At 38.6% G+C, this 16,742-nt stretch overlaps 1 protein-coding gene across 3 annotated transcripts in view; it reads left to right on the top strand.

Moving 5' to 3' along the window:
- The window catches only part of WDR7 (WD repeat domain 7), a 347,769-nt gene that overhangs the window by 264,028 nt on the left and 66,999 nt on the right, over positions 1 to 16,742 (top strand). The window lies entirely within an intron of this gene.

Raw genomic sequence — 16,742 nt, 5'->3', positions numbered from 1 at the left:
CCTGAGCTGAAGGCAGATGCTTAACTACTGAGCCACCCAGACGCCCCTCAAAGCCAAATTTCTGCCTGACTCTCAGTGAGTCATGTCTTACGTCACCTATTCTCCTTCCCTCATCATCACACCTCAGACCGCTCTTCCTTTTCCACATTTTCACCATATTGTGTTCTATAAGCTTCCCTAAGTCCTTTATGTAGTATGTGAATATATATATATATATATATATATATATATATATTCATGTATGTGAAATGGACACATATTTTAAATCTCATTTCAAAAGCCATGGAAACAAAAATAATTGTACACAGAATACCAACTATGATTATTTTCTTAAAAATTTTTGTAAAAGTCCTTGCATTAACTGAATTATGTCTTCCTGGAGTAGTTTATGTATCTGTAGATATTTATCTATAATGTATTTACTGAAAGATACAAAAATCACATGATTTTAACTGCTGTATAAACTTTATAGTCATAGATTTAAATACTTCCTAATATACGTTTTAGTTCCAGGGATATTATTAATAATATAGAAGGGTCCATTAATAATAGAAGAAAATTACTTAAATTTCAGTGCCTTCGAGAGACTGTAGCACATATATCCTTCAAAAACCTGATACACAAAATAGTTCTGCCAGATTTTTCCTCACTATAATGAATAAGACTATATTATTATATAGGAAATAAGGTGCATTCCTTTTAGAACACAGATATATTAGCAGTAAGATTTTTGAAACCTTGAATTACTTTTATGTTTATGAATAAACCAAGTCAGAGGTACAATCAGGTAACTTGTTAAAGAAATGAATTCCTCCAGATTCTCGCCAGACTTCTTGGCCTTTCCTTTGCCTTTGTCAGGCTCCTAGATTATCTTCAAAGAGGCATCACACAACATTCTAGATAATTGTTGTTGGAGGCAGAAGTACAGAGAGCTCTGAGTAGCGTACATTTAATTGCCTGGATATAAATAATACAGCATCCTTAGTTAAAGGTACCCTAGACACTAAGAAAGTAGAAATAACTTTTTCAAGGAGTGGAAGATAAAAGATCACTGGAGTTTTCTCAGAATTCCTTGTTCAAATGTAATTACCGGGACGCCTGGGTGGCTCAGTCAGTTAAGCATCTGTCTCCGGCTCGGGTCATCAGGCTCCCAACTCTGCGGGGAGCCTGCTTCTCCCTCACCTGCCACTCCCCCTGCTTGTGTGCTGTCTTTGACAAATGAATAAAATCTTTAAAAAAAAAAAAAAGTAAAATGTAGTTACCAACTGCTGTGTTGCTGAACTTGGCTATCCTTGTATAACAGACCAGTCAACACTGAGCATGCCATGCCTGACTCGGTTTGATTAATTTTCCTCTTTTGGTCACCGTATAAACACTGACTCATTTTACATGACTATATTTGATGCAGCAGCATAAAAAATCAAAGTGTAAAAATACACAGATGTACTGAACTAAGAGAAAAGCAGTATGGAACACGTATGTGTGACATACACTTGTTCTAAAATGAATACAGGTTTCTTATTCATTTTGTAAAAATATTCTTTTGCTAGTCTCAGAATAAAAAATTTAGGCTCTTGTAAGCTACTGCCTATCAAAGCTCAATTAGAAAGGAAGATAAAATACCTCTGGAAATATAATGAAATTATAATGTAATTTTAAAATTTGAGGCTCTTTTATTATGTTCTTGTGGACATAATGCTTAGCAAATAAAGGATTAGCGATTTAAAAATGAAATTGTAAGTTGATGGAAGGGTACGATTGTATTTGGAGATATAAAAGGTTTCAGGACTTTTTTCATAGCAACAATTAGATATGTGTGCCTCTAAATGCCATTTTTAGTCATTTACAACTCCTCAGTTGTGCACATTGTCAGTAGCTTGAAGGGGCTTTTGTATCCACTTCCTTATGGCGCCCCTTAGCAAGTAGGAGAGGGCTTCCCTGGCCAAAAGCCACATGCCCCAGAATTCCCAGATAGAGCCTTATTTCATGCATTTTTAGTCCCTTAAGTTGAGGCAATTGATTTGACATATAACTAAGAGTGATTTAATTTTTGTGCCTTCTAAAGACTTGTCAAATACATTCCCAGATTCAAAAGAAACCCTTCGGTGGGCTCTGTCTCAATTTTTAGTTAAGAATGTGTGAACACTTGGTGTAGACCCTCAAGAACTGCGGTTGAATAATGAGTTGAGTCCTTATTTTTTTCGTAATAAATGGCACTAGTTATGCCACTTAAGCAGTGGCCTTGCTGCGTTTTTATAGAATGGCAGCTTGTAGAATGCTGCATCTGAAATGGACCTTATGTTACGCGTTACGTATTCCTGTCCTTCATTTTACGAATGGACAAACTTAACATTTTTGTGCTGACAGTCAGATGACAGTGAAGCCCAGCTCTGCTGAACAGCTTTCACACCTGCTCTGTGTTCTGCGGGGGAGAGTCCACGGGTGTGGACGCATCAGGTGACACGCAGCTGTGTCATCTCCTCAGAGGATGAGATGGCTCCTGTTGTTCCAGGCCCCAGTCTTTCCCTGCTGCATTCTTCATTCCACCCTCTTTCCCCTCTCCTTGGACTGTGGTCTCCAGAGAACCAACTATCACATTATCCTCTCTTCTCTCTGGCGCCTTGTCCTCAGCCTGGAGGCAGGCTCTGTTGTCTCGCATTGAGCCACCGTCCCTTCCCTCCACATCTCATCTGTCCGCTTCCTGGCCTCTCACCTCTCCTCCTCCAGGAAAAGGAGTCTGCACTCTGTCCGTCTTGTCATCTCTCGTGTCCTCTTGAGCTACTCTGATCTGATCTTTGCTCCCACTCTTCTGCTCATCTCTCTCTCTTCCCTCTCCCCCCCAACCCGCTTACAATTTTTTGATTGTCCAGTGTTTGTTGGTCTTGAGTGATTCTCAAACTTTTTGGTCTCAGAACTCCTTAAAAATTAAACACCCAAAGGAGTTATTTGAAATACCAAATGCAGTTCACCTTGTGATATAAAAACATATTTTTATGAAAAATAACTGCTTTGCCAAAACAAAAAAAAAATACTGAGAAAGTAGCATCGCTTAACATTTTTTCAGATTTCTCTAATGTCTGGCTTAATAAGAGACAGGTGGATTTTCATATCCATGTCTGTCTTTAATCTGTTGCCATATGTTGTTTTAATTGAGTATGTGGTGAAAAATCTGGCCTCACATAGATACAGAGTTGAAAACAGGAGGAATGTTTCAATAGCCTTTTAAGATAATTTTGCATCTTCTTTAGTAGTTCATCGAAACTCAACCTGTGGTCATGTGGTCATTTTTAAAGGTTAGCCACAGTGTGGACTCTGTAATCATAATGAACTTTTCATACTGTTGTATTTAATCCATTTGGTACATCTTGCACTTTGAGTGGGTCTTTCTCCCATGTGTGGCTTTGTAACATTCTGCATTTGTCTTTGGAAAATATTGGTTCCCTGAGTTATGTAGGTTGTCCATATATTGTCACATTGCAACACACAATGTCAAAAAATCACTAATATTACTGTTAATCTCATGAAGAAGTCAGGGAGTCGTGGGAAACCAGAATTCTAATTTGTACCTGAAAGCTTGAATTTTATCATTGGCAATAAGTTCTGTCAGTTGTTTTCCTGGACAGGAATAAAGTAGTTGATTTTCAAGAAAATGTCTGCCAAATACCCAAGTCCAGATAACCACAGTTTGTCTCGGGGGTTATACTTGCAAGTACAAATGTATCATGTGGGAAAACAAAGAAACAAACTAAAAAAAAACAGCTGGTTTCGCTTGCACCTCGATCCCATAAGTGGTTTTCCCTGATACAACCATCAGATTGCAGCATACAAGAGAAAGGTTTTATGTGCCCTTCCCATGTTGTCACACTGAATGTTAAAATGACATGTAGTTAAGGGTCAAAATGTAAGTAAAGTTAATAATTTTTACTGCCTCATCAGGGATATTCTTCAGTGAAAATGCCTTGGGATTTAGTTCTGTTTACCACCGGCACGTGGCCGTGAAGACGTAATGATGGCTGGTCGAGCACGGTGCCTCGGCCTTGATTCAGCCTAACGCACCGGCAGCTTTACCTGGCCTTGCTCTTACGCTGTCAGTGCAGAGTCAACCCAATGAACAGATCGAGTGATATCTCAGTATCTCACAAAAGTAGTTTTGATCTCACAAACTTCCTAACAGGAGCCTGACCCCCAAGGCATCTGCAGACCACCCTTTGAGAACCACTGATGTAGCGGAGCCTTTTGTTGCACTGAAATGTGAAACTTATTTCTTCTTAATTAAAACTCTTCTACTTTCTGCACCCCTTAAATCCCCAAGATTGATAGATAGGTTGTATCATAACCTTTCCTGGGATCCAGTGCCCAGGGAGGAGGGAGGCGAGACTTCAGGAAGACCAGGAATGCGTTTTTCTGAGGCTCAATACAAATCCTGAAATCGATTCTACTTACTTTAAAGGACCCTTAGCTTTTCTAGGGATTCCTGGCTCTTCCCACAGTGCGGTGCTGCTGCTCTAGGAAGGGGGCCTCTTTAACTCTGGACTTTGTATGTTACACATGCACTGTGATATATAATAGCTGGCAGCCAAACTGCCCATCGTTTAGGACTCACATTACAGATGGTATATTTTAAGTGAGTTAGACCTGTATTCTTCAGATCCCAATCTCAAACTCACTGTGCTGAGGGCACCTCGGGCTTTCTTCTACTCCTTGAATAGAGCCACACTTTCTCCTTAGGACTTTGGTTCCCAACTATTCTCTCTGCCAGGAACACTCCTCCTCCAGATCTTGACGTGGCCTGTCTGGTCTCCTCATTCACATCCACTCCCCTGACCTCCCTGTCTCGCACAGCCTCCCCACCACCACTGTCACATTGCCATTTTATCTTCATAGAGCTTGTGTCCTCTGAAGTCACCTTGTTCATATTTGCACTTCCTCGTTAGGTGTGTAAGAACAGGGACCCTGTCTGGATGCTTTTCTGTTATGTTCCCAGCACCCCTAGCTGTTGAAGGAATGCACTCAAAGACCCTGTGCCTGCAGCAAGGCTTCAGAGGACAAAGGGACAGGGCAGGCACACCCAGGCCTCTCCTTCACCCTCTCTCATCTCTGCCCCCCGAGCCTCCCCTTCTCTCTTTCTCAGCTACCTCTTCCCAATCCTAAATCGCATCTCATCCTGTTGATTCCAGAGTCATCCTGTAGTCTCTTCTTGGCAGCTTAAGTGCTTAGTAAGTATTTAGCTTGCTTTTATTTCATTGAAACCAGATTCTCAAAGGTATCTTAAGATATATATTCTGTACACACACACACACACACACACAGCATATATAGAGAGAAAGAAGATGAAAGAGTGAGTCTACTTTTTCAAAGAGAGGAGACTCTAAGTCAACAATTCTCAACCCTCTTGGTCTCAGGACCCCTTTATACTTAAAAATTATTGAGGGCCCCAAAGAATTTTTAAAGATTTATTTATTTGAGAGAGAGAGCATAAGCAGGGGGGTAGAGGGAGAGGGAGAGAGAATCTAGAGCAGACTCTGTGCTGAGCACAGAGCCCAACATGGGGCTTGATCCCACAACCCTGAGATCATGACCTGAGCCGAAACCAAGAGTCGGATGCTTCACCAACTGTGCCACCCAAGCACCCCGAGGACCCCAAAGAATTTTTATGTGGGTTATAACTATCAATATTTGCCGTATTAGAAATTAAAATTAAGAAATTTAAAAGTAACCCATGAAATGTTCACATTAACAATATCTTAATGAAAAATTATATTTTCCAACAGTGTGGAGGTCCCTTAAAAAGTTAAAAATTGAGCTACCCTATGATCCAGCCATTGCACTCCTGGGTATTTACCCCAAAGATACAGACGTAGTGAAGAGAAGGGCCATATGCACCCCAATGTTCATAGCAGCAATGTCCACAATAGCTAAATTGTGGAAGGAGCCGAGATGCCCTTCAACAGATGACTGGATTAAGAAGTTGTGGTCCATATATACATGGAATATTACTCAGCAATCAGAAAGAACGAGTTCTCAACATTTGCTACAACATGGACAGCACTGGAGGAGATAATGCTAAGTGAAATAAGTCAAGCAGAGAAAGACAACTATCATATGATTTCTCTCATCTATGGAACATAAGAACTAGGATGATCGGTAGGGGAAGAAAGGGATAAAGAAAGGGGGGGTAATCAGAAGGGGGAATGAAACATGAGAGACTATGGACTATGAGAAACAAACTGAGGACTTCAGAGGGGAGGGGGGTGGGGGAATGGGATAGACCGGTGATGGGTAGTAAGGAGGGCACGTATTGCATGGTGCACTGGGTGTTATACACAACTAATGAATCATCGAGCCTTACATCGGAAACCGGGGATGTACTGTATGGTGACTAACATAATATAATAAAAAATCATTTAAAAAGAAAAAAAAATAATAAAAAATAAAAGGGAGATAAGAGAAAAAAAAATTATATTCTCCAAAGCAAAGCAAATTAGAAGAATGGGCTTGTTTTATGTTTTTCCAATCTACCGTATCTGCAATAGAAGTCCTCCAGATTCTCGTGTCTGCTTCTGCCTGTGATAGCTCACATCGTGTGGAATCTGGATGTCAGCCGCACGCTCGTGAGAAAACGAGATCATCTTAGTGTTCCTACGAAAGCAGGGCTGACGCAGAGCATGCTTTAAGAACTGCTCTAATTGTGACTAGGGGGCTCCTGCCTTTGCCACACCCAAGTGGGCAGCCTTGGCCATGTCTGTAGGCTTTTGTTTCCACCTCTGTAAAATGAGGGGCTTTCTAGTGTCTAATAACCTGCTGCAAGATGGAGCTCGAAAATGTTAAAATCTTTCCTCATTACTAATTTATTAATATATGATTACCATTCTATCTCCTAATAAGTTCTGAGACATGTTATAACTTTTGCTCCTAATACAGGAATGCTGCAGCTTCTTTAATGCTTTCCCTAAAATTCTTTGAAGTAATTAACTATCAAATGTGAACCTATACTAGATTATTTAATGAACAAAAGACTCAATTAATATGAAAAGTAAGTTAAAGCTTTTAAAAAGAAAACACAAGGAGTACCTATTTTATTATGCTATTTTTTGTTAACCTGTTGAAGTTCTGTGGAAAAAATCAATTAGGTAGAAATCAGAGCATAGTTTTAACATAGTATCACCATTGTACTTTGAAAAGCATATTATTTGTGGTATATCCAGACAATGAAATGTTATTCAGTACTAAAAAGAAATGAGCTATCAAGCCATGAAAGACATGAAGGAACCTGAAATGCTTATTACCAAGTGAAAGAAAGTAATCTGAAAAGTCTACATGCTATTTGATTCCAACTATATGACAGGCAAAGCTGTGGAGTCAGTAAAAAGATCAGTGGTTAGCAAGGGGAGTTAGTGGGAAAGAGAGGATGAATGGGTGGTGCACAGAGGATTTCTAGGGCAGAGAAACTACTCTGTGTGACATTATAATGGTGAATGTGTCATTATACGTTTGTCCAAACCCATAGAATGTACAACACCAAGAGTGAATCCTAATGTAATCTACAGACTCTGGGTGATAATAATTTATCAGTGTAAATTCATCGATGGTAACAAATATACCACTCTTGGGAGGTAGGTGTTGATAATAGAGGAGTCTGTGCATGTTGGGGGCCAGGAGTATTTGGGAAAACCCTGTACTTTTTGCTTAGTTTTGCTGTGAACCTGAAACTGCTCTAAAAAGTAAAGTCCATTTTTGGGGTGCCTGGGTGGCTCAGTCGGTTAAGCGTCAGACTCTTAATTTTGGCTCCAGTCATGATCTTAGGGCCCTGGGATTGATCCCTGTGTTGGGGGGGTGAGTCGGACTCTCTCTCAGTGGGGAGACTGCTTCTCCTTCTCCGTCTGCCCTTCCTCCCTCACTTACACACACTTTCTCTCTCTCTCTCAAAATAAGTAAATATAATCTTTTTTTTTAAAAAAAAGTCCATTTTAAAAATATATATCTATTCATTATAAAAAGTCAAGAAATCAATATGAACTTAAGTAATGTGTAGTGGTGAGCATTCAGTATTTATTTTTGATGGCAGCATATCATTCTCAATTACTCAGTGATGAGAAATTTTAATTAGTCACTCTATGATGGTTTATACCATCCGATTATTTTAAATAAGGCTAGATAGTGTTTATTTCTAGAATCGAAAATTGGTATGAAAAGAAAATATTTTAATTGACTGGGTTTTGCCATATAAATGATAAATCACAGTGCCCAATTCCAAAATTAGAGAAAAAAGAAGTCACTGAAGAAATAAGAGTCAATAAATGGAGTTCAGGTGATTTAACAGCATAAAATAATTTTTAAGCAGTCGTGTGGCTTTTCTTGATTAAAATTTTCTGAAAGTATTTTAGAATTTATTCCCGTGTTCAGTGGACGTTTAATATGTGTGTCTGCTCTGGGTGTGGTGCAGTGCTTGGCCAGTGTGGGCTGCGCGGCCACATCTGGTCAGTCAGGTATCGCACTGTTGTGTTTCAAAAGCCTTAAAGTTGGCTGGGCAGAGACAGAATGGTAAATTGGAGAAATGTCGCAATGCTCTGATGAAAGGGTCTCCAGGACACAGGGAAGGGTCCCAGGTGGTATGATGGGAAGGACACAGAGGAGGACCAGGTAATAGTGTACAGCAGGATAAAAGGACAATGGGTGATGTTTTCGCTGAATTTAAAAAGATGAGTAGATGTTTATCAGGCACACAAATCCTTCCAACTCCAAACTCCGAGCTACTTCCATATGTAGAATTGGCTGTCATTAAATGAAATATTATGTTAAATGTGACTGTGAATCTCTGACTAATGAGTCAGTGATCAGTTTGCAAAAATTATAGTTTATATTCTTTTACATTTCATATTTCATTGCCAAGAATGAAGAAGTTCTCAGTCTTTGCATAGGCCTGAACAATATATTCAATGGCTCAAATACTTGGGCTTCTTAGTAGGAACTAAAAAGATAGGAGTAGTGGCAAGGAGGAAACTAACTTTAAAGGGCTCGGGGTATAAATTTCTCTAGTTTACTGTAAATGGATAAATCCACCTGCATTCTAGTAGTATTGACATTGAAATTTAAAATGTTTTCATGGTTTTGCTGGATTTAGCTGATATCTCTCCACTGACCTTTGTTGGGAACCTCTTAGTATGATTTTATATCGAAAATGTACTTTATGTTGAAACATTTTTATTCACTCATGTCCTCTAAATGAAATTATTGCTTACCAACAGTTGTTTCCATTAAAAGATACTAGAACTGTGACATACCATACAGCCATTAAAAAGATTGAGGTCAATCCATTTCTACTGATACGGGAAAATGGCAGGAGAAGAGAAGCTTAAAGAGAAATTAGCAGAGTTTCAGAAGAGCATGTAAAATAAAAGCATTTTTGGAGAAGAAAGCTATATGTAAGGATTGATATTCATGCTTGTATGTGTATGCATATGAAGAGGAAAAAAAAATCTGGGAAGGACATACTCCAAAATATTCTTCATGATTACCTGGGGTGCTGGAGGGTATTGGTAGTAAAGGGTAACTTTCCTTTCTTTTATTTTTCTATATTCTGTTTCTTTTTTTACAATGAGTGTGCATTTCTTTTAAATTGGATATATATTAGAAAATTCAAATAAATAATAAAGCAATCACTGGGAAAACATTAAAGCTATAACATAGATACCAAAAACTCAAGGTAAAAAAAGTAAACTTTTGGGGCGCCTGGGTAGCGCAGTCGTTAAAGCGTCTGCCTTTGGCTCAGGGCGTGATCCCGGCGTACCGGGATCGAGTCCCACATCAGGCTCCTCTGCTATGAGCCTGCTTCTTCCTCTCCCACTCCCCCTGCTGTGTTCCCTCTCTCGCTGGCTGTCTCTCTGTCACATAAATAAATAAAATCTTTAAAAAAAAAAAAAAAAGTAAACTTTTGAATGGATTGGAAAAAAAAAATCTAGACAGAAGGGTTGAAAGTCTGTATTTTCAGAGCCAGTTTACCTTTTCTTAAACTTTGTTATTATGTAGACAGACTGATTGATTCTGCTTTTCAAGTGAAAAGCTGATTCAGCTCTGTTCACCCTAAACGGGCACTTAAAATCCAGTAAGGAAATGAACACCGTCTACTGTAGAACAGTGCATGAGCTCATTTTTTAAAAAACTCCTCCAGACCTGTGGTTTGTTCTTATCCCATATGGTGATAGCAATAATAGGATGTAAAACAGCTTCTATCCTAACTTCCAGGAAAATTCTTAAATTGGTTACCATTTTATAGTCTACTTTCTACAATAAATAATTACAGACGTTACTCCTGTACTCAGGTGAGTAGAAGACATTCTAAAACCATTTTAGTCCATTTCCCTACTCCTAAAAACTCTACGACAGATGGCTTTCAATATTAAGGTTCTTCATAAAACAAAACAAAACTGTAAAGCTTCCAGGAGTATTCCATTTCACTGTTTGAAATGATACGGAGAGTTTCAAACCAAAATCCGTATTATTTGTATTAGCAACATTAAGCTGAAACTAAAATAATTTGAGATTATTATCAGGTTATATTTGCAAATCACAAGTATTTAAGAAATAAATATAAAATATTTGGGGGCATTCATTTCCCTTATTTATTAGCAGTTGATAGCACTTAGTTGCCCTAGGAAAACAGCACGTTAACCACATCTGATTGATTATTTCTGTAGCGTATCTTCAGAGGTGCAGATGATGCTGGTTATGGTGATAGTGATGCTAGCTGCTGAAGTGTGTGTGTACTCACTATAAGAAGGGTTTGTCGTGGGCCAGGCACTGTTCTGAGTACTTTGCATGTCTTAGCTCCTTTAATCCTCACAACAACCGTAATAGGTACTCTTACTGTTCCTGCTTTCATATAAGGAGACCAAGGCATAGGCAAGTAACTCGCCCAGGTCACACAGTTACTCAGTGGCAGAGCCAGGCAGTAAGAACTCTTCCCCAGCCACCATACAATACCCCCTTAACATGCACGGTCTTTTCCTTCTGGAAATTCTGCTCCCTGTACAACCTAGGAAGTGTTTGCAGTTCTCGTTGTAATACCCCGGGTACAGTGTGCCCATAACAAGTTCTTTCAGAAGAGATATAATTCACCTGCTAAATATTTAACAGTGTTATTCAGGAGATCTCTCTTGACTCTTAAAAGTTTACAAGAGGCTGAACGGGAGGTGGGGACTTTCAGATGAATTCACCAGTATCTATCACCATCCCAGAATGAGGGGTTTTTCCTTTTTATCTTTTGAACTGGTGCCCTCCACTAAAAAGAAGCACTTATAGAAAACATTTACTCACCCTTTACTGCTCACACCTCCCAAAAACTACCCCAGGTCCCCTTGAACTGGTGCCTTCGCCAAAGCCACTTTTCACACCTATAAATCTTGGAAACACATGAGCAGCATGGAGACCTGGAGTTCTGGGGGCAGTGTAGGAGCACGTTCTAGAGAGTACCTCCTGATTTACAGAGCCCCTCCCCCCACCCTTGATAAAAGCAGTGCTTTGAAAACCTATTCCTCATTGTTTTCCTAGCCCTCCCGTGGTGGCCCTCAGAAGAGCTCTTTGGCGCCTCCTCCTGGCCAGCACGGGGCTTGGGGCAGGTGCTGCCAGTGGTACCTCCTGTGGTCAGGCCTATCTGTTCTCTCCCACAGAGCAGGTTTCCCTGTGTTCAGGGCTCCAGTCTTTTTTGGGGCGATTGGGAACATGTTGTGGATGTTGAGGCATCTCAGCCCTCATCTAGAATGCACGATGAGTACAGGGATGCAGAGTGTCGATTAGTTTTTAAATAATTTCTGTTTACATTAATAAAGAAACCTTCATGCATATCCAGCAGAGTGTAACTGAATGAATCAATCTAAAAAGTTATTTCATGCAAATTAAAATAAAAATGTGATAACCATTTTTTTCTCTTGTGTTGGTGAAAAAGGTAGAAAGTTTGGTAATACCAACTGGGGGCACTCTTTTACTTTTCGTGGGAATTGAAGGTAAACTGGCATTGCCTATCAAACTAAAAATGTATGTATACTTTAATCCAGAATCTCGCTTTGGGGATTCCTAACCTACAGAAACAGTCACTGATATAGAGAAGGATCCATATGCAGTATAACTGAACTGTCAGGAAGGGAATAGTTAAATAAAGGAATATTCAGACACAGCAGTACAATGCAGGGATGAGAAAGAATGACATGGGATCATGTATACTGACATGGGGCAATATTTCATGAAGTGCTGAGAGAAGGAAAGAAAGTGGCAGAATAATATGTGTAACACGATACCATTTGTGTAATCAGAATTAGAAAAACCTCTCAAAAGTTCCACCAAATTGTTAACAGTAGTCAATCCTTGGCGAGGGAGGACTTTTTACTGTATACATATTGTCGGTGTTTTGAGTTTTTTACAAGTACATATTGCCTTGATACCTTTTTTAAAAAAGGAGTCAGAAGTTTGTGAACCATTTTAAATCAACATCAAGAATTTCTAAGAGCCACTCAATAATCCTAATATCTCAGTTGCTTATGAAAATGCATGTGCCAGGTACTGGGGGAAGTGCCTGACACACAGTCAGTACTCAGTAGATGTTAGCTGCAAGTGTCGTTAGCGAATTGTAAGTGGTTCTAAATTGTAAATGGTCATATTCCATACATTCTATTCGACATCCTTAGATTTGAGATGGTTTCGTGTTAACCTGAAGATTAATTTTGGATTATTGAAGAGTGTTTCTTACTGCTTTTTAATGCTCAAGGATATGATAAGACCCTAGTAACTTAACATCCTGAGGTCATTGGAAAGGAAGTACCAAAGTGAGAGTTAAGAAAGTGATTTTACAGGTTTCTGTGTTCCTCCCAAATCATATTTTTGCCGAGAGTTAGGTGTTTCCTTTTCCTATGTGTTTCCAAATTGACTTTTAAATTTCACGTCAGTGCTCTCTTCTTTGAAGGCCATTTTTAATAAAGATAAAAAGGTCATCTATTTAAAGGAGACTATAAATAGAGTACCAAAGTTATTTAGAGACTCAGGCACTGGGTGCTTGGCAGACTCGCAAGCAAAGTGATTTGCTCCAGGATCCTGCACTCAATTTACATTTGTGTTTCACACCCATTGTGGGGTGGATGACACCCCATTGTGACTTAGTCCTGAACAGTTGAAGTCACAGATGCGGCTTTGGAGAAATGACCTCTTCCAGTGTTTACTGATGATTGCTAAGTTGTTATTTCTTTTAATTATGTTTTGTGTGATAATACCATGTTCACTGACATTTATGTGTGGTGATATGTCTGGCAGATTCTTAGCATAATTTTTATTTCCATAACAATGTTTGTATCAAAAATACATACTTTCTTGTATACATCATTATTTAGACTATATTTGCCTTCTTGCATTTTAGTTCAAGTCATCTTTTGTAGGTCCCTAAGGTGTAATTAAATAGTTTCCATTGTGTAACTGTCAGCCTCATGCTAACATACCCAGGTCACAGGACCTTTACAGATAATTTCACATAAATCTGCAGTTGTTTGTCTCAATTAAAAATATATTTTTAGAGGGATCATGGCAGCTGCTTGACTTCTGTTTCTTGATTTCTGCCGAACTTTTTTGACAGTTTTTGTTTCCTTTGTTTCGTCATCTCAATTATTATCTTAGACCCTATAAAAATATTCATTGGTCTTAAAAATGGATATGTTTTGCATAGTTTATACACTAGTCAGTGGAGGATAGGCATAGTGTTTGAACTTATTACCACATTACTTTGTACTACTCATCTGGACCACATTTATGTATTCATACATTCAACAAAAGATAAAGTCTCTGGTGGAGAGAAACAAGCTATAAACAAAATATTGTTTAATATCAGAGATGGTTAAGTACAATAAGAAAAAATAGGATAATGGACTACAGAATAATGGAGGAAGGGCTGCTATATTAGATAAGATGGCCCATGAAGATCTTTGTCAAGATCACCTTGGAACAGAGACCTAAATGAAGGGAGGGTACAAGCCATGGAGATATCAGGCAGATGAGGTTTTCAAGCGGAGGGAGCAGCAAGTGTTAAAGCTCCAAAGTGGAAACATTCTTGGCATATTCGAGAGAGTACAAGGAGATCAGTGTAACATGAGCAGAGTGAGCCGAGGGAGAGAAGATGAAGTCTGAGAGATGGGGTCACATCACAAGAGTCTTGAAGGATGGTTGTGAACATAAAAGAAAGGTGATTTGATTAATGGTTGAAAAGGATCACCCCAGCTGCATGTGGGCAGTAATGAAAGTGTGGAATCAGTGGGATGATGACCACCCCAACCCCTGGAAGAAATATATTTTGTAACATTACTAGATTCCAGTTTATTCTTCTTTCACATACCTAGGTGATAGTGTTCTCTCTAACTCAGCAGAGTTTCCTTGTGATGGGCCAAGTAGAGGAGATCCTTGTTCTGATTTGAATATAATAAAAAGATTCTTACCAGATTCTTACCCAAGAAAGCTGCCCAAGTGACATGTTATCAACGTAGTGAACTGGGGACTGAAATACCATTTTAGAAGACTCAGCACACATCAGTCCTCACTCTGAGAACAACCCCCTCCCAAATTTTGAAGGAATTTAAGACTTTCATGTAGGATCAGGTCACAGCTAGAATAATTTTAAGAACTGTAGTGGGTCCTCCTCTTCAATCCATTGATACCTCTGGGGGCAAGTAATGCATCTCACTATTCTTAATCTTGACAGTCCCTCAGTGGAAAACTAGTTCTAGGAGAAGAGTAGTTTAGGGGTATGGTGGGTTCTGGAAACCCTCGGCAGAGATCCCCGGAGTGGATACTTGTGAAGTGACCACATACGTACCATGGATTTCTTCTGTTGAAAGAGACACTGTTAAAGGAATAAAAAGTTTAACAAGAAACCCAAAGATAAAAACATGCCATAAGACCTTCACTGTCCAGAATTGTTTAAGATCTTGTTTAGAAGTATTACTCTAGCAGTAAATTGCAAAGAATGATAAATGCAGACCTGTAATATATGGTCCTTTCAGAAAAACTAAAGATTTGATACCAAGAATAGATTTGATCTTTTTTTCTTCCATAAATTATGGTGTTTCTAGATGATATAGAAGGATGAGATTGATATCCAGAGCAAAGAAGATGTCCAATGTAACAAAAACTTTTAAAATTCTAGTTTAAGTAAATTTTGTCCACATAAATGTATTTTACCACAGGTTTGTTTTGAGGGGTAATTATAGTCACGTCTTGCAGACAGATTTCAGCAGTATCACAGCTACATCTGTGCAAAGTTTAATAATAGATTTTAAAAATACTTCTGGAAATTTTATTTTCCTGTGGCTGTTAACCTGAACAGAATAAATATTTGTTGACACATTTGTTAGATATTATGTTGTATGTTACCGTAATTGGGAGTCAACTGTGTGTGCTTCTGTGTGTATAGATGGAGAGATAGGTGTTTAGTGACGCCCAGTACTTAAACCACTGTAATGATTGAATAACATCCCATGCCTGAGCACAGCAAAACCAGCACGACATCCTAAAGTAGTGTCTCTCGGGCGACTAAAAAATGAAGCATTAATCTTCCACTGAAGGGAATGGAGTCGCATTACTGGGTAAGGCTTAGGAATAGGACAGAAGTACTGAATCCACCACTTGCTAATAAGTAACAAAAAGTTTTAAAACCGAGTATCTCGTTTTCCAGATTCATGAAATGTGTGTGAATGTCATAATGCCATCTCATGTCCAGATGGCTTCATCACAATGTCTCTGGTTTCAAAATACTCACATTTAAACCTCTTGTCTGTCTCTCAGCCTCTCTTACCAGAATTTCAGAAATGTCGTCACATGACGTAGTAGTTTTTTTACTCCATTTCAAGAAAGCGTTAGAGAAATACTTCCTTGCGGTCATCTCCTTTACCTCCCCTTCCCATCTTTAAAAAAGCAATAACAGAAAAGTTAAGTTGGTAGTATGACACCACAGAGAAAAAAAGCAAGGAATGCGTGGTAGAATTGATGTAATATCCTCATAAATATTTAGGGTAGGCCACTTGTTCATCTGGGCAACTCATACTGAGACTGTAGCACTAGGTAATGGGAAGGTGTATTCAAAACTCTTTGGGGATATAAAATCATACCTTGTTTACACTTCTAATCATTTTTATTCATATCTTCCCAGGCTCTAGCCAGGTGGCCATGAAATCATTATGGCAAGGCATAGACCAGGAATTCAGATACCTAATCCACTCATGCAAAGTGACTTAGAAAAAAAGAGAAATAAATAAAAATAGATCAACCTCTTAAAACCTTCAAATCCTCCTCCCTCAGTTTTATTTTCATGTAATGCCAAATAAGCACCAAATGTGCTTACTTATACTACGTATAGTCACAGCTGTCATTTAGATAAATGGGTAAATATGGAAAATCTATGGAATTTGCCAGATAACTTTTTTCTTACGGATAACTTACTAATTTCATTCTAAGTTATTGATATGAACTTAAGCATAACATTACTGTAGTCTTTTTATAAACTGCTAGCAAGTATGTTTCAGTCCTTAATACTGTAATAAAATGTGAGAACATAATTAGATTGAATATGTAAGCCTTTTCATCTTTTCCAATCTGTTTAAATAGAAGTATTTGCATAATAATTACTGTAGCAAAACTGAGTTTTCATATTAAATCTTTTTTGTATTTGACCCTATTTCTTGCTTGAAAATTCAAAGGTGTTTATAATGATGAAGTTG

Source organism: Ursus arctos, unplaced genomic scaffold (assembly GCF_023065955.2).
Source record: "Ursus arctos isolate Adak ecotype North America unplaced genomic scaffold, UrsArc2.0 scaffold_17, whole genome shotgun sequence".
Classification (NCBI taxonomy): Eukaryota; Metazoa; Chordata; class Mammalia; order Carnivora; family Ursidae; genus Ursus; species Ursus arctos.
This window is presented reverse-complemented; position numbering and strand designations above follow the sequence as displayed.